An 18,926-nucleotide genomic window follows, 5' to 3' on the forward strand; every position below is an offset into this window, starting at 1 on the left:
CATTGGGGATTGTGTCACTATTTAGTGTGATCCTTCGGGAGTGTGGCACGACATAGAGTGACCCTTGGGAACTGGTTAACCATTTTCAGTTGTGTCATTATTTAGAGTGATTCATGGGGATTCTGTCACTACGTGGAGTGATGCTTGAGGATTTGTTCACCATTTACAATGATCATTGGGGATTTTGTCACTATTTAGAGTGACCCTTGTTGAGTGTGTCACTATTTAGCGTAGTCCCAATATTCATGAGAGGTGAGGGAGGAGATTGCAGAGCCCCTGGTGATGATCTTTGCATCATCAATGGAGACGGGAGAGGTTCCGGAGGATTGGAGGATTGCAGATGTGGTTCCTTTATTCAAGAAAGTGAGTAGAGATAGCCCAGGAAGTTATCGACCAGTGAGTCTAACCTCAGTGGTTGCTACGTTGATGGAGAAGATCCTGAGAGGCAGGATTTATGAGCATTTGGAGAGGTATAGAATGATTAAGAATAGTCAGCACGGCTTTGTCAAAGGCAGATCATGCCTTAAGAGCCTGGTTGAATTTTTGAAGATGTGACTGAACACATTGATGAAGGAAGAGCAGTAGATGTGGTTTATATGGACTTCAGCAAAGCGTTCGATAAGGTCCCCATGCAAGGCTTATTGAGAAAGTGGGGGGGCATGGGATCCAAGGGGACATTGCTTTGTGGATCCAGAACTGGCTTGCCCACAGAAGGCAGAGAGTGGTTGTAGATGGATCATATTCTGCATGGAGGTTGGTCACCAGTGGAGTGCCCCAGGGATCTGTTCTGGGACCCTTGCTGTTTGTGAGTTTTATAAATGACCTGGATGAGGAAGTGGAGGGATGCATTGGTAAGTTTGCTCATGACATGAAGGTTGGAGGTGTTGTGGATAGTCTGGAGGGATGTCAGAAGTTGCAGCGAGACATTGATAGGATGCAAGACTGGGTGGAGAAGTGGCAGATGGAGTTCAACCCAAATAAGTGTGAAGTGGTTCATTTTGGCAGGTCAAATAGGATGGCAGAATATAATACTAACGGTGGAACTCTTGGCAGTGTGGAAGATCAGAAGGATCTTGGGGTCGAGTTTGTAGGACGCTCAAAGCAGCTGCGCAGGTTGAAGCTGTGGTTAAGAAGGTGTATGGTGTCCTGGCCTTCATCAATCGTGGAATTGAGTTTAGAAGTCGAGAGATAATGCTGCAGCTGTATAAGACCCCGGTCAGACCCCACTTGGAGTACTGTGCTCAGCTCTGGTCGCCTCATTACAGGAGGAATGTGGAAGCTATAGAAAGGGTGCAGAGGAGATTGACAAGGATGTTGCCTGGATTGGGGGGCAAGCCTTCTGAGGATAGGTCCATGCAAGACTGATGCAACAGCCTTACCACACGGCTCCTTGCCAAAGATTTTTTCTGAAGGAAATAATTTGGCCTATGAAGCCAGAACAGACAAAAATCCCACCAGGCGCTATCCCCATAAACTTGTTTGTTTACCTCGCTAATCCTCCTGACACAGGGGCTAAGTCGGATCGCCAATGAACACAATCCGCACATCTTTGGAGTGTGCAAGGAAATAGGAACACCCGGAGGAAATGCACACAGACACGGAGAGAACGTGCAAACTCCACACTGACAGCAAATCAAGGGTGGAATTGAACCAAGGTCTCTGGCAATATGGGGGAGCAGTGCGAACAATAGTGTCACCGTGCTGACACTACATGTTGTTCGTCCATCGTCATCGATGAGGGCCTCGACACCATTAGTCATTTTGAGGCTGGTTGCAGTGTGTCTGAAGATGACTGATCAGGGTCAATTCGGGTACGGAATGTCCTGGCACATATTGGACAGACATGTGTAGACACTGTAGTTGTTGCACTGGTGGCTCTGGATTTGTGCAGCTCGTGCTTAAGTTGTGTTCAGCAATACACCTTGCTTCGTGAGCTTGACAGCCTTTGTGGATGAGGCAGTGCCAGGTAGGGTGGTTTTGTGCCAGTGTTTCCCAGGTGGTCATGTCAATGTCAAGCAACTTCAGGGAGGTCTTGAGTGTGTCTTTGAAACATTTCTTCTGCCCTCCAAGCGAGTGTCTTCCAGCAGAGAGTTCCCCAAAAAGGAGCTGCTTGGGTCTGCGCTTGTCTGACATACGGATGACCTGCCCACCGGGTCTGTGCTCTCATCAGCCGTGTGTGGACTGATGGTAGACTTGCTCCAGAGAGAACTTCAGTGTCTGGTACTTTGTCTTGCCATCTAATGTGTAATATTCTGCGAAGACAAGTCATGTGGAAATGATTGAGCTGTCTTGCATGCCTTCGATAGACAGTCCACATTTCACAGGCATACAGGAGGGTAGTGAGTACCGCGGTGCTGTAGACCTTCAGTTTTGTTTGTGAGCTGATTCCTCGACGTTCCCATACAGTGGAGCGCAGTCTACCGAAAGCAGAACTTGCCTTTGCTATTCTGCAGTTAACTTCTGTATCAATAGTCACTGCTTGGGAGAGGGTGCTGCTAAGATCAGTGAACTGGTCCACTGCCTGTAGTTTCTGTCCTTTGATTGTGATTATGGGTTCTGTGTACGGTACATGAGGAGCAGGCTGGTGCATGACTTCAGTCTTTTTAATGTTGACGGTGAGTCCAAAGTTGTCACAAGCTGTGGAAAATTTGTCCATACTGACTTGCATCTCTGGCTCTGAGCCAGTAGTCATGATGTGGGTATGCCGGCGTTGGACTGGCGTAAACACAGTAAAAAGTCTGACAACACCAGGTTTTAGTCCAACCGATTTCCATTCGCCTGACGAAGAGGGAAGCCTCGAAAATTTGTGAGTATTATCAAATAAATCGGTTGGACTAAAACCTGGTGTTGTCAGACTTTTTTCTGAGCCAGTAAACAGGGCGCAGTCATCGGCAAAGAGGAAATCTCTCAGAACAGTCTCCTTCACTTTGGTAATGGCTTGAAGTCTCCTCAGGTTGAAGAGTTTCCCATCCACTCTGTACTTGAGGCTGATTCCAGCAACACTGTCCTGGAATACATCATTCAGCATGGCAGTAAACATCATGCTGAACAGTCTGGGTGCGAGCACACAGCCCTGTTTGATGCCATTGGTGACTGGGAATGCCTCAGAGGATTCTCCGCCATCCCGTACTCTGGCTATCATGGAACTGGCGTACCATCTGAATGAATTTGGGGGGCAGCCGAACTTTGACATGATCCTCCACAGGCCTTGTCGGTTGACAGTGTCGAAGGCTTTCGCGAGGTCAACAAAGGTTGTGTAGAGCTCGCGATTCTGCTCCTGACACTTCTCCTGAAGTTGGCGCACAGCAAAAATCATCTCAATCGTCTCGTGACCTTTGTGGAAGCCACACTGACTCTGGAAGCAGGCCCAGCTCCAGATGAGTGACCAGACGATTTAGCAGGACTCTTGCGAGGGTTTTTCCCGTGATGGAGAGCAGCGAGATTCCTCGGTGGTTGTCGCGTACTTGCCGATTGCCCTTCCTCTTGTAGAGGTGTACGATGGAAGCATCTTTAAGTTCCTGAGGAATGGATCCTTGCTTCCAAAAGGACTGGAACAACTCGGTAAGTTTCTCTAAGTACAGGAGGAGCAGATTTGTAGATCTCTGTGGGTATGGCATCTGCCCCTGGGGCTTTGCCACTGGATAGCTGGCTGACAGCTTTCGTGACTTCGGCTACTACCAGTGGGTCATCCATGGCGCTGTTGATTTCGACCTGGGGAATCCTGTCTATTGCCTCATCGTTAATAGATGACAATTGGTTGAGGACGGCTTCAAAGTGTTCAGCCCATCTCTGCAGGATCTGAGACCTCTCTGTAATGAGAGTTGTACCATCTGTACTCAGGAGGAGGGAACTCCTGAGAGATTGAGGTCCGTAGAGAGTGTTGAGGGCTTCATAGAACTGTTTCAGGTTGTTTCTGTCAGCGTATCCCTGTATTTTATCTGCCTTGGCGCTCAGCCAGGCATCCTGCATTTTACACAGTTTATTCTGGACTGTCCTGTGAGCCCTGGGAAAAGCATTTTTCTTGGCAGCTGAAGGTGGGTCGTTCTGACAGACCCGATGAAGATGGTGCTTTTCAACAAGTAGAGCCTGTATCTCCTCATCATTCTCATCGAACCAATCATGCTGCTTGTGGGTTGAGGGCCCGAGTATCTTCAGTGCAGATGTATGGATCGCATCCCTGAAGCGTTCCCAATTGTCCTCAGCGCTGCCTGCGAGGTGTAGGTCAGCAAGCTTGATTTCTAAGTCTTCAGCCAGTGCTGAAGCGATGCTGGGGTTCTTTAGCTTGGCCGCATTGATTCTTTTCATAACCTTGTTTCCTTGTGGTTGCCTCTTGGGTCTGATGCGGAGCCTCATTTTGGAGACAATGAGCCTGTGATCGGTCCAGCAGTCAGCACCACACATGGCTTTGGTCACTCTGACATCCTGCCTGTCTTTTCTCCTGACAATGACATAGTCAATAAGATGCCAATGCTTGGAACAGGGGTGCATCCAGGAGGTCTTGTTACGGGTAGGCAGACGGAAGGTTGTGTTGGTGATGAGGAGATCGTGTGCTGCACAGGTCTCCATTAAGAGTAGGCCGTTAGTGTTACACTTGCCCACTCCATGCCTCCCAATGACTCCCTGCCAGATTGCAGAGTCACACCCTACTCTTACATTGAAATCGCCAAGTAAGATCAGCTTGTCGGTACTGCTCACTGCTGATAGGAGGGTGTTTAGTTCTTCATAGAACTTGTCTTTCATCTCGTCCGGGTTGTTCACTGTGGGGGCATAGGCGCTGATCAGGGTGGCTTGACTTCTGTTCTGTAGCAGAAGCTGTAATGTCATAAGCCGGTCGTTCACACTCTTGGGTAGACTGTCAAGTTTCCGAACAAGGTGACTCCTGACGGTGAATCCAACTCCAGCATCACGACACTCATCGCTGCCGCTCCAGAAAAAAGTGTATCCACCTCCCGTTTCAGTCAACTGACCTACGTTGGCAAAACGAGTTTCACTCAGGGCTACAATGTCAGTGTTGTATTTTGCGAGCTCTCCGGCAACTAAGGCTGTTCTTCTCTCTGCTCTGTCTGCTGTAGGGTTGTCCAAAAGTGTGCGCACATTCCAAGTGTCAGTGTGAGTGGTGTCACCTTGTGTTTTATTTGTTTGTTTGACCACAAGATGGGATCCCCGCCAGTCGCGGTAAACTGGCCAGGGTGTAGTGAAGCAGGTAATGTTTAGGGCACCTTTTCTAGCCCCTTCCTCAGCTGCCCAGGTAGACGCCGAGTTTCACTGCTGCCTCGGTCAGTGGAAAACGACCATTAGACCTGAGCCGCCTGCGTGCAGGTCCGTGACTACAGCTCCCAGTGTATCCACACCTGATTCATCGCTCACCCATCACCACAGGACTTCAAGGGTTAAACAGGACACTGACGATGATGATAGTGTCGAAACTAGCGCTTGATTTGGATTAAAGTGAGGGAGAGTTGCGCAGCGTCAGCCTCACTCTCTCTTCCCAATTCCCATCTGGATCCAATGGCAAGACCAGAGTCAAGACAGCTGGAGATGGGACTAGACGCAGTGGATGACCGGGACGTCTCCTGCGTCTTGTCCTGCTCTTCGTGTCCCACGACACTTGCAGAGACGGCCTTCCTGACCATTGGACCTTCCATTGGTCTCTTCTGCTCAATCCGCTGTACTCTGTCTTCACATGCTGGGATAGACATCTCCCTATCTCACCGAGGGTTGAGACCCGTCGGCTACCCTCTCCTGGTTCAGCCGGCTTGTCGAAGCCGTTGCCCGGGGTGTGGCCGCTGTCTCATGCAAACAGCGACAGGGAGCCACAGGTGAGAACTGAGTGCCAGGTGGGGACAAAGGATGGAGAAACCGCCCTGAAAGGGTGTGACATGTTCCCCCAACAAAGGTATTACCCCTAACTGACACACCAGGCATGCAAACATACTATCATATCAACTGAGCAGTATGGATTGTTTCTGTACTTACTGTGACTCTTCGGAAGTCACAGTGCTCACTGTGACCCCAGGGGAGAGGATCAGGGCTCACTGTGACCCCAGGGGAGAGGGTCAGTGCTCACTGTGACCCCAGGGGAGAGGGTCAGTGCTCACTGTGACCCCAGGGGAGAGGGTCAGGGCTCACTGTGACCCCAGGGGAGAGGGTCAGTGCTCACTGTGACCCCTGGGGAGAGGGTCAGTGCTCACTGTGACCCCTGGGGAGAGGGTCAGTCCTCACTGTGACCCCTGGGGAGAAGGTCAGTGCTCACTGTGACCCTTGGGCAGAGGGTAAGTGCTCACGGTGACCCTTGGGGAGAGGGTCAGTGCTCACGGTGACCCTCGGGAGAGGGTCAGTGCTCACTGTGACCCTTGGGGAGAGGGTCAGTGCTCACTGTGACCCCTGGGGAGACGGTCAGTGCTCACTGTGACCCCAGTGGAGAGGGTCAGTGCTCACTGTGACCCCAGGGGAGAGGGTCAGTGCTCACTGTGACCCCTGGGGAGAGGGTCAGTGCTCACTGTGACCCCTGGGGAGAGGGTCAGTGCTCACTGTGACCCTTGCGAAGAGGGTCAGTGCTCACTGTGACCCCTGGGGAGAGGGTCAGTCCTCACTGTGACCCCTGGGGAGAAGGTCAGTGCTCACTGTGACCCCTGGGGAGAGGGTCAGTGCTCACTGTGACCCCTGGGGAGAGGGTCAGTGCTCACTGTGACCCCTGGGGAGAGGGTCAGTGCTCACTGTGACCCCTGGGAAGAGGGTCAGTGCTCACTGTGACCCCTGGGGAGAAGGTCAGTGCTCACTGTCACCCCTGGGGAGAGGGTCAGTGCTCACTGTGACCCCTGCGGAGGGGGTCAGTGCTCACTGTGACCCTTGGGCAGAGGGTAAGTGCTCACGGTGACCCTTGGGGAGAGGGTCAGTGCTCACGGTGACCCTCGGGAGAGGGTCAGTGCTCACTGTGACCCTTGGGGAGAGGGTCAGTGCTCACTGTGACCCCTGGGGAGACGGTCAGTGCTCACTGTGACCCCAGTGGAGAGGGTCAGTGCTCACTGTGACCCCAGGGGAGAGGGTCAGTGCTCACTGTGACCCCTGGGGAGAGGGTCAGTGCTCACTGTGACCCCTGGGGAGAGGGTCAGTGCTCACTGTGACCCTTGCGAAGAGGGTCAGTGCTCACTGTGAACCCTGGGGAGTGGGTCAGTGCTCACTGTGACCCAAGGGGAGAGGGTCAGTGCTCACTGTGACCCTTGGCGAGAGGGTCAGTGCTCACTGTGACCCCAGGGGAGAGGGTTAGTGCTCACTGTGACCCTTGGGGAGAGGGTCATGGCTCACTGTGACCCTTGGGGAGAGGGTCAGTGCTCACTGTGACCCCTGGGGAGAGGGTCAGTGCTCACTGTGACCCCTGGGGAGAGGGTCAGTGCTCACTGTGACCCCAGGGGAGAGGGTCAGTGCTCACTGTGACCCTTGGGGATAGGGACAGTCCTCACTGTGACCCCTGGGGAGAGGGTCAGTGCTCTCTTGACCCCTGGGGAGAGGGTCAGTGCTCACTGTGACCCCTGGGGAGAGGCTCAGTGCTCTCTTGACCCCTGGGGAGAGGGTCAGTGCTCACTGTGACCCCTGGGGAGAGGGTCAGTGCTCACTGTGACCCCTGGGGAGAGGGTCAGTGCTCACTGTGACCCCAGGGGAGAGGGTCAGTGCTCACTGTGACCCTTGGGGATAGGGACAGTCCTCACTGTGACCCCTGGGGAGAGGGTCAGTGCTCTCTTGACCCCTGGGGAGAGGGACAGTGCTCACTGTGACCCCTGGGGAGAGGCTCAGTGCTCTCTTGACCCCTGGGGAGAGGGTCAGTGCTCACTGTGACCCCTGGGGAGAGGGTCCGTGCTCACTGAGACCCCTGGGGAGAGGGTCAGTGCTCACTGTGACCCCTGGGGAGAGGGACAGTGCTCACTGTGACCCCTGGGGAGAGGGTCAGTGCTCACTGTGACCCTGAGGAGAGGGTCAGTGCTCACTGTGACCCTTGGGGAGAGGGTCAGTGCTCACTGTGACCCTTGCGGACAGGGTCAGTGCTCACGGTGACCCCTGGGGAGAGGGTCAGTGCTCACTGTGGCCCCTGGGGAGAGGGTCAGTGCTCACTGTGACCCTTGGGGAGACGGTCAGTGCTCACTGTGACCCTGGGGTGAGGGTCAGTGCTCACGGTGACCCTTGGGGAGAGGGTCAGTGCTCACTGTGACCCCTGGGGAGTGGGTCAGTGCTCACTGTGACCCCTGGGGAGAGGGTCAGTGCTCACTGTGGCCCCTGGGGAGAGGGTCAGTGCTCTCTTCACCCCTGGGGAGAGGGTCAGTGCTCACTGTGACCCCTGGGGAGAGGGTCAGTGCTCACTGTGACCCTTGGGGAGAGGGTCAGTGCTCACTGTGACCCCTGGGGAGAGGGTCAGTGCTCACTGAGACCCCTGGGGAGAGGGTCAGTGCACACTGTGACCCCTGGGGAGAGGGTCAGTGCTCACTGTGTCCCCTGGGGAGAGGGTCAGTCCTCACTGTGACCCCTGGGGAGAGGGTCAGTACTCACTGTGACCCCTGGGGGGATGGTCAGTGCTCACAGTGACGCCTGGGGATCGGGTCAGTGCTCACAGTGACCCCTGGGGAGAGGGTCAGTGCTCACTGTGACCCCTGAGGAGAGGGTCAGTGCTCACTGTGACCCCTGGGGAGAGGGCCAGTGCTCACGGTGTGCCCTGGGTAGAGGGTCAGTGCTCACTGTGACCCCTGGGGAGAGGGTCAGTGCTCACTTGACCCCTGGGAGCATTGACAGTGGTCACTGTGACCCCTGGGGAGGATGGTCAGTGCTCACTGTGACCCTTGGGGAGACGGCCAGTGCTCACTGTGACCCGGGGGAGAGGGTCAGTGCTCACTGTGACCCTGGGGAGAGGGTCAGTGCTCACTGTGACCCTTGGGGAGAGGGTCATTTGCTCATTGTGACCCCTGGGGAGAGTGTCTGTGCTCACTGTGACCCCTGGGGAGAGGGTCAGTGCTCACTGTGACCCCTGGGGAGAGGATCTGTGCTCACTGTGACCCCTGGGGAGAGCGTCAGTGCTCACTGTGACCCCTGGGGAGACGGTCAGTGCTCACTGTGGCCCCTGGGGAGAGGGTCAGTATCACTTTGACCCCTGGGGAGAGGGTCAGTGTTCACTGTGACCCCTTGGAAGAGGGTCAGTGCTCAGTTTGACCCCTGGGGAGAGGGTCAGTGCTCACTCTGACCCTTGGGGAGAGGGTCAGTGCTCACTGTCACCCTTGGCGAGAGGGTCAGTGCTCACTGTGACCCCAGGGGAGAGGGTTAGTGTTCACTGTGACCCTTGGGGAGAGGGTCATTGCTCACTGTGACCCTTGGGGAGAGGGTCAGTGCTCACTGTGACCCCTGGGGAGAGGGTCAGTGCTCACTGTGACCCCAGGGGAGAGGGTCAGTGCTCACTGTGACCCCAGGGGAGAGGGTCAGTGCTCACTGTGGCCCCTGGGGAGAGGGTCAGTGCTCACTGTGACCCCAGGGGAGAGGGTCAGTGCTCACTGTGACCCCTGGTGAGAAGGTCAGTGCTCACTGTGGCCCCTGGGGAGAGGGTCAGTGCTCAGTGTGACCCCAGGGGAGAGGGTCAGTGCTCACTGTGACCCCAGGGGATAGGGACAGTCCTCACTGTGACCCCTGGTGAGAGGGTCAGTGCTCACTGAGACCCCTGGGGAGAGGTTCAGGGCTCTCTTGACCCCTGGGGAGAGGGTCAGTGCTCACTGTGACCCCTGGGGAGAGGGTCAGTGCTCACTGTGACCCCTGGGGAGAGGGTCAGTGCTCACTGTGACCCTTGGGGAGACGGTCAGTGCTCACTGTGACCCTGGGGAGAGGGTCAGTGCTCACTGTGACCCCTGGGGAGAGGGTCAGTGCTCACTGTGACCCTTGGGGAGACGGTCAGTACTCACTATGACCCCTGGGGAGAGGGTCAGTGCTCACTGTGGTCCCTGGGGAGACGGTCAGTGCTCACTGTGACCCCTGGGGAGAGGGTCAGTGCTCTCTTCACCCCTGGGGAGAGGGTCAGTGCTCACGGTGACCCTTGGGGAGAGGGTCAGTGCTCACTGTGACCCCTGGGGAGTGGGTCAGTGCTCACTGTGACCCCTGGGGAGAGGGTCAGTGCTCACTGTGACACCTGGGGAGAGGGTCAGTGCTCTCTTCACCCCTGGGGAGAGGGTCAGTGCTCACTGTGACCCAAGGGGAGAGGGTCAGTGCTCACTGTGACCCCACGGGGAGACGGTCAGTGCTCACTGTGACCCTGGGGGAGAGGGTCAGTGCTCACTGTGACCCTTGGGGAGAGGGTCAGTGCTCACTGTGACCCCAGGAGAGAGGGTCAGAGCTCACTGTGACCCCTGGGGAGAGGGTCAGTGCTCACTGTGACCCCTGGGGAGAGGGTCAGTGCTCACTGTGACCCCTGGGGAGAGGGTCAGTGCTTAAAGTGAGCCCTGGGGAGAGGGTCAGTGCTCACTGTGACCCCAGGGGAGAGGGTCAGTGCTCACTGTGACCCTTGGGGATAGGGACAGTCCTCACTGTGACCCCTGGGGAGAGGGTCAGTGCTCTCTTGACCCCTGGGGAGAGGGTCAGTGCTCACTGTGACCCCTGGGAGAGGGTCAGGGCTCTCTTGACCCCTGGGGAGAGGATTAGTGCTCACTGTGACCCCTGGGGAGAGGGTCAGTGCTCACTGTGACCCCAGGGGATAGGGTCAGTGCTCACTGTGACCCCAGGGGAGAGGGTCAGTGCTCACTGTGACCCCTGGGGAGAGGGTCAGTGCTCACTGTGACCCTGAGGAGAGGGTCAGTGCTCACTGTGACCCTTGGGGAGAGGGTCAGTGCTCACTGTGACCCTTGGGGACAGGGTCAGTGCTCACGGTGACCCCTGGGGAGAGGGTCAGTGCTCACTGTGGCCCCTGGGGAGAGGGTCAGTGCTCACTGTGACCCTTGGGGAGACGGTCAGTGCTCACTGTGACCCTTAGGGAGAGGGTCAGTGCTCACTGTGGCCCCTGGGGAGAGGGTCAGTGCTCACTGTGACCCCAGGGGAGAGGGTCAGTGCTCACTGTGACCCCAGGGGAGAGGGTCAGTGCTCACTGTGGCCCCTGGGGAGAGGGTCAGTGCTCACTGTGACCCTTGGGGAGACGGCCAGTGCTTACTGTGACCCTGGGGAGAGGGTCAGTGCTCACTGTGACCCTTGGGGAGAGGGTCAGTGCTCACTGTGGCCCCTGGGGAGACGGTCAGTGCTCACTGTTTCCCTGGGGAGAGGGTCAGTGCTCACGGTGACCCTTGGGGAGAGGGTCAGTGCTCACTGTGACCCCTGGGGAGTGGGTCAGTGCTCACTTTGACCCCTGGGGAGAGGGTCAGTGCTCACTGTGACCCCTGGGGAGAGGGTCAGTGCTCTCTTCACCCCTGGGGAGAGGGTCAGTGCTCACTGTGACCCCTGGGGAGAGGGTCAGTGCTCACTGTGACCCTTGGGGAGAGGGTCAGTGGTCACTGTGACCCCTGGGGAGAGGGTCAGTGCTCACAGTGACGCCAGGGGATCGGGTCAGTGTTCACTGTGACCCCTGAGGAGAGGGTCAGTGCTCACTGTGACCCCTGGGGAGAGGGTCAGTGCTCACTGTGACCCCTGGGGAGAGCGTCAGTGCTCACTGTGACCCCTGGGGAGAGGGTCAGTGCTCACTGTGACCCCTGAGGAGAGGGTCAGTGCTCACTGTGACCCCTGGGGAGAGGGTCAGTGCTCACTGTGACCCTTGGGGAGAGGTTCAGTATCACTTTGACCCCTGGGGAGAGGGTCAGTGCTCACTGTGACCCCAGTGGAGAGGGTCAGTGCTCACTGTGACCCCAGGGGAGAGGGTCAGTGCTCACTGTGACCCCTGGGGAGAGGGTCAGTGCTCACTGTGAACCCTGGGGAGAGGGTCAGTGCTCACTGTGACCCCTGGGGAGAGGGTCAGTGCTCACTGTGACCCCAGTGGAGAGGGTCAGTCTCACTTTGCCCCCTGGGGAGAGGGTCAGTGCTCACTGTGACCCCAGTGGAGAGGGTCAGTCTCACTTTGACCCCTGGGGAGAGGGTCAGTGTCACTGTCACCCCTGGGGAGATGGTCAGTGCTCACTGTGACTCTTAGGAACAGTGACAGATCTCACTGTAACCCCTGGGGAGAGGGACAGTGCTCGCTGTGACCCCTGGGGAGAGGGTCAGTGCTCACTGTGACCCCTGGGGAGGCGGTCAGAGCTCACTGTGTCCCCTGGGTAGAGGGTCAGTCCGCACTGTGACCCCTGGGGAGAGGGTCAGTGCGCACTGTGACCCCTGGGGAGAGGGTCAGTCCTCACTGTGACCCCTGGGGAGAAGGTCAGCGCTCACTGTGACCCCTGGGGAGAGGGTCAGTGCTCACTGTGACCCCTGGGGAGAGGGCCAGTGCTCACGGTGTCCCCTGGGTAGAGGGTCAGTGCTCACTGTGACCCCTGGGGAGAGGGTCAGTGCTCACTGTGACCCCTGGGGAGAGGGTCAGTGCTCACTGTGACCCCTGGGGAGAGGGTCAGTCCTCACTGTGACCCCTGGGGAGAGGGTCAGTGCTCACTGTGACCCCTGGGGAGAGGGTCAGTCCTCACTGTGACCCCTGGGGAGAAGGTCAGCGCTCACTGTGACCCCTGGGGAGAGGGTCAGTGCTCACTGTGACCCCTGGGGAGAGGGCCAGTGCTCACGGTGTCCCCTGGGAACAGGGTCAGTGCTCACTGTGACCCCTGGGGAGAGGGTCAGTGCTCACTGTGACCCCTGGGGAGAGGGCCAGTGCTCACGGTGTCCCCTGGGTAGAGGGTCAGTGCTCACTGTGACCCCTGGGGAGAGGATCTGTGCTCACTGTGACCCCTGGGGAGAGGGTCAGTGCTCACTGTGACCCCTGGGGAGAGGGTCAGTGCTCACTGTGACCCCTGAGGAGAGGGTCAGTGCTCACTGTGACCCCTGGGGAGAGGGTCAGTGCTCACTGTGACCCCTGGGGAGAGGGTCAGTATCACTGTGACCCCTGGGGAGAGGATCAGTGCTCACTGTGACCCCTGGGGAGAGGGTCAGTGCTCACTGTGACCCCTGGGGAGAGGGTCAGTAATCACTATGACCCCTGGGGAGAGGGTCAGTGTCACTGTCACCCCTGGGGAGAGGGTCAGTGCTCACTGTGTCCCCTGGGGAGACGGTCAGTGCTCACTGTGACCCCTGAGGAGAGGGTCAGTGCTCACTGTGACCCCTGGGGAGAGGGTCAGTGCTCACTGTGACCCCTGGGGAGAGGGTCAGTGCTCACTGTGACCCTTGGGGAGAGGGTCAGTGCTCACTGTGACCCCTGGGGAGAGGGTCAGTGCTCACTGTGACCCCTGGGGAGAGGGTCAGTGCTCACTGTGACCCTTGGGGAGAGGGTCAGTGCACACTGTCACCCCAGGGGAGAGGGTCAGTGCTCACTGTGACCCTTGGGGAGAATGGCCAGTGCTCACTGTGACCCTTGGGGAGAGGGTCACTGCTCACTGTGACCCTTGGGGAGAGGGTCACTGCTCACTGTGACCCTTGGGGAGAGGGTCAGTGCTCACTGTGACCCTTGGGGAAAGGGTCAGTGCTCACTGTGACCCCAGGGGAGAGGGTCAGTGCTCACTGTGACCCCAGGGGAGAGGATCAGTGCTCACTGTGACCCCTGGGGAGAGGGTCAGTGCTCACTGTGACCCCTGGGGAGAGGGTCAGTGCTCACTGTGACCCTTGCGAAGAGGGTCAGTGCTCACTGTGAACCCTGGGGAGTGGGTCAGTGCTCACTGTGACCCAAGGGGAGAGGGTCAGTGCTCACTGTCACCCTTGGTGAGAGGGTCAGTGCTCACTGTGACCCCTGGGGAGAAGGTCAGTGCTTACTGTGACCCCTGGGGAGTGGGTCAGTGCTCACTGTGACCCCTGGGGAGAGGGTCAGTGCTCACTGTGACCCTGGGGAGAGGGTCAGTGCTCACTGTGACCCCAGGGGAGAGGGTCAGGGCTCACTGTGACCCCAGGGGAGAGGGTCAGTGCTCACTGTGAACCCTGGGGAGAGGGTCAGTGCTCACTGTGACCCCTGGGGAGAGGGTCAGTGCTCACTGTGACCCCAGTGGAGAGGGTCAGTCTCACTTTGCCCCCTGGGGAGAGGGTCAGTGCTCACTGTGACCCCAGTGGAGAGGGTCAGTCTCACTTTGACCCCTGGGGAGAGGGTCAGTGTCACTGTCACCCCTGGGGAGATGGTCAGTGCTCACTGTGACTCTTAGGAACAGTGACAGATCTCACTGTAACCCCTGGGGAGAGGGACAGTGCTCGCTGTGACCCCTGGGGAGAGGGTCAGTGCTCACTGTGACCCCTGGGGAGGCGGTCAGAGCTCACTGTGTCCCCTGGGTAGAGGGTCAGTCCGCACTGTGACCCCTGGGGAGAGGGTCAGTGCTCACTGTGACCCCTGGGGAGAGGGTCAGTCCTCACTGTGACCCCTGGGGAGAAGGTCAGCGCTCACTGTGACCCCTGGGGAGAGGGTCAGTGCTCACTGTGACCCCTGGGGAGAGGGCCAGTGCTCACGGTGTCCCCTGGGTAGAGGGTCAGTGCTCACTGTGACCCCTGGGGAGAGGGTCAGTGCTCACTGTGACCCCTGGGGAGAGGGTCAGTGCTCACTGTGACCCCTGGGGAGAGGGTCAGTCCTCACTGTGACCCCTGGGGAGAGGGTCAGTGCTCACTGTGACCCCTGGGGAGAGGGTCAGTCCTCACTGTGACCCCTGGGGAGAAGGTCAGCGCTCACTGTGACCCCTGGGGAGAGGGTCAGTGCTCACTGTGACCCCTGGGGAGAGGGCCAGTGCTCACGGTGTCCCCTGGGAACAGGGTCAGTGCTCACTGTGACCCCTGGGGAGAGGGTCAGTGCTCACTGTGACCCCTGGGGAGAGGGCCAGTGCTCACGGTGTCCCCTGGGTAGAGGGTCAGTGCTCACTGTGACCCCTGGGGAGAGGATCTGTGCTCACTGTGACCCCTGGGGAGAGGGTCAGTGCTCACTGTGACCCCTGGGGAGAGGGTCAGTGCTCACTGTGACCCCTGAGGAGAGGGTCAGTGCTCACTGTGACCCCTGGGGAGAGGGTCAGTGCTCACTGTGACCCCTGGGGAGAGGGTCAGTATCACTGTGACCCCTGGGGAGAGGATCAGTGCTCACTGTGACCCCTGGGGAGAGGGTCAGTGCTCACTGTGACCCCTGGGGAGAGGGTCAGTAATCACTGTGACCCCTGGGGAGAGGGTCAGTGTCACTGTCACCCCTGGGGAGAGGGTCAGTGCTCACTGTGTCCCCTGGGGAGACGGTCAGTGCTCACTGTGACCCCTGAGGAGAGGGTCAGTGCTCACTGTGACCCCTGGGGAGAGGGTCAGTGCTCACTGTGACCCCTGGGGAGAGGGTCAGTGCTCACTGTGACCCTTGCGAAGAGGGTCAGTGCTCACTGTGAACCCTGGGGAGTGGGTCAGTGCTCACTGTGACCCAAGGGGAGAGGGTCAGTGCTCACTGTCACCCTTGGCGAGAGGGTCAGTGCTCACTGTGACCCCAGGGGAGAGGGTCACTGCTCACTGTGACCCTTGGGGAGAGGGTCATTGCTCACTGTGACCCTTGGGGAGAGGGTCAGTGCTCACTGTGACCCCTGGGGAGAGGGTCAGTGCTCACTGTGACCCCTGGGGAGAGGGTCAGTGCTCACTGTGACCCTTGGGGAGAGGGTCAGTGCACACTGTCACCCCAGGGGAGAGGGTCAGTGCTCACTGTGACCCTTGGGGAGAATGGCCAGTGCTCACTGTGACCCTTGGGGAGAGGGTCACTGCTCACTGTGACCCTTGGGGAGAGGGTCACTGCTCACTGTGACCCTTGGGGAGAGGGTCAGTGCTCACTGTGACCCTTGGGGAAAGGGTCAGTGCTCACTGTGACCCCAGGGGAGAGGGTCAGTGCTCACTGTGACCCCAGGGGAGAGGATCAGTGCTCACTGTGACCCCTGGGGAGAGGGTCAGTGCTCACTGTGACCCCTGGGGAGAGGGTCAGTGCTCACTGTGACCCTTGCGAAGAGGGTCAGTGCTCACTGTGAACCCTGGGGAGTGGGTCAGTGCTCACTGTGACCCAAGGGGAGAGGGTCAGTGCTCACTGTCACCCTTGGTGAGAGGGTCAGTGCTCACTGTGACCCCTGGGGAGAAGGTCAGTGCTTACTGTGACCCCTGGGGAGTGGGTCAGTGCTCACTGTGACCCCTGGGGAGAGGGTCAGTGCTCACTGTGACCCTGGGGAGAGGGTCAGTGCTCACTGTGACCCCAGGGGAGAGGGTCAGGGCTCACTGTGACCCCAGGGGAGAGGGTCAGTGCTCACTGTGACCCCTGGGGAGAGGGTCAGTGCTCACTGTGACCCCTGGGGAGAGGGTCAGTGCTCACTGTGACCCCAGGGGAGAGGGTCAGGGCTCACTGTGACCCCAGGGGAGAGGGTCAGTGCTCACTGTGACCCCTGGGGAGAGGGTCAGTGCTCACTGTGACCCTGGGGAGAGGGTCAGTGCTCACTGTGACCACTGGGGAGAGGGTCAGGGCTCACTGTGACCCCTGGGGAGAGGGTCAGTGCTCACTGTGACCCCTGGGGAGAGGGTCAGTCCTCACTGTGACCCCTGGGGAGAAGGTCAGTGCTCACGGTGACCCTTGGGGAGAGGGTCAGTGCTCACGGTGACCCTCGGGAGAGGGTCAGTGCTCACTGTGACCCTTGGGGAGAGGGTCAGTGCTCACTGTGACCCCTGGGGAGACGGTCACTGCTCACTGTGACCCCAGTGGAGAGGGTCAGTGCTCACTGTGACCCCAGGGGAGAGGGTCAGTGCTCACTGTGTCCCCTGGGGAGAGGGTCAGTGCTCACTGTGACCCTTGCGAAGAGGGTCAGTGCTCACTGTGAACCCTAGGGAGTGGGTCAGTGCTCACTGTGACCCAAGGGGAGTGGGTCAGTGCTCACTGTCACCCTTGGCGAGAGGGTCAGTGCTCACTGTGACCCCAGGGGAGAGGGTTAGTGCTCACTGTGACCCTTGGGGAGAGGGTCATTGCTCACTGTGACCCTTGGGGAGAGGGTCAGTGCTCACTGTGACCCCTGGGGAGAGGGTCAGTGCTCACTGTGACCCCTGGGGAGAGGGTCAGTGCTCACTGTGACCCTTTGGGAGAGGGTCAGTGCACACTGTGACCCCAGGGGAGAGGGTCAGTGCTCACTGTGACCCTTGGGGAGAATGGCCAGTGCTCACTGTGACCCTTGGGGAGAGGGTCACTGCTCACTGTGACCCTTGGGGAGAGGGTCAGTGCTCACTGTGACCCCAGGGGAGAGGGTCAGTGCTCACTGTGACCCCAGGGGAGAGGGTCAGTGCTCGCTGTGACCCCTGGGGAGAGGGTCAGTGCTCACTGTGACCCCTGGGGAGAGGGTCAGTGCTCACTGTGAACCCTGGGGAGTGGGTCAGTGCTCACTGTGACCCAAGGGGAGAGGGTCAGTGCTCACTGTCACCCTTGGCGAGAGGGTCAGTGCTCACTGTGACCCCAGGGGAGAGGGTCACTGCTCACTGTGACCCTTGGGGAGAGGGTCAGTGCTCACTGTGACCCTTGGGGAGAGGGTCAGTGCTCACTGTGACCCCAGGGGAGAGGGTCAGTGCTCACTGTGACCCCTGGGGAGAGGGAAAGTGCTCACTGTGACCCCTGGGGAGAGGGTCAGTGCTCACTGTGACCCCAGGGGAGAGGGTCAGTGCTGTAAGTGAGCCTTGGGGAGAGGGTCAGTGCTCACTGTGACCCCAGGGGAGAGGGTCAGTGCTCACTGTGACCCTTGGGGATAGGGACAGTCCTCACTGTGACCCCTGGGGAGAGGGTCAGTGCTCTCTTGACCCCTGGGGAGAGGGTCAGTGCTCACTGTGACCCCTGGGGAGAGGCTCAGTGCTCTCTTGACCCCTGGGGAGAGGGTCAGTGCTCACTGTGACCCCTGGGGAGAGGGTCAGTGCTCACTGTGACCCCTGGGGAGAGGGTCAGTGCTCACTGTGACCCCTGGGGAGAGGGACAGTGCTCACTGTGACCCCTGGGGAGAGGGTCAGTGCTCACTGTGACCCTGAGGATAGGGTCAGTGCTCACTGTGACCCTTGGGGAGAGGGTCAGTGCTCACTGTGACCCTTGCGGACAGGGTCAGTGCTCACGGTGACCCCTGGGGAGAGGGTCAGTGCTCACTGTGGCCCCTGGGGAGAGGGTCAGTGCTCACTGTGACCCTTGGCGAGAGGGTCAGTGCTCACTGTGACCCCAGGGGAGAGGGTTAGTGCTCACTGTGACCATTGGGGAGAGGGTCATTGCTCACTGTGACCCTTGGGGAGAGGGTCAGTGCTCACTGTGACCCCTGGGGAGAGGGTCAGTGCTCACTGTGACCCCTGGGGAGAGGGTCAGTGCTCACTGTGACCCTTGGGGAGAGGGTCAGTGCACACTGTCACCCCAGGGGAGAGGGTCAGTGCTCACTGTGACCCTTGGGGAGAATGGCCAGTGCTCACTGTGACCCTTGGGGAGAGGGTCACTGCTCACTGTGACCCTTGGGGAGAGGGTCACTGCTCACTGTGACCCTTGGGGAGAGGGTCAGTGCTCACTGTGACCCTTGGGGAAAGGGTCAGTGCTCACTGTGACCCCAGGGGAGAGGGTCAGTGCTCACTGTGACCCCAGGGGACAGGGTCAGTGCTCATTGTGACCCCTGGGGAGAGGGTCAGTGCTCACTGTGACCCCTGGGGAGAGGGTCAGTGCTCACTGTGACCCTTGCGAAGAGGGTCAGTGCTCACTGTGAACCCTGGGGAGTGGGTCAGTGCTCACTGTGACCCAAGGGGAGAGGGTCAGTGCTCACTGTCACCCTTGGCGAGAGGGTCAGTGCTCACTGTGACCCCTGGGGAGAAGGTCAGTGCTC

This window comes from Carcharhinus amblyrhynchos, unplaced genomic scaffold, assembly GCF_965287045.1.
Source record: "Carcharhinus amblyrhynchos unplaced genomic scaffold, sCarAmb.v2.hapA scaffold_93, whole genome shotgun sequence".
NCBI classification, from domain to species: Eukaryota; Metazoa; Chordata; class Chondrichthyes; order Carcharhiniformes; family Carcharhinidae; genus Carcharhinus; species Carcharhinus amblyrhynchos.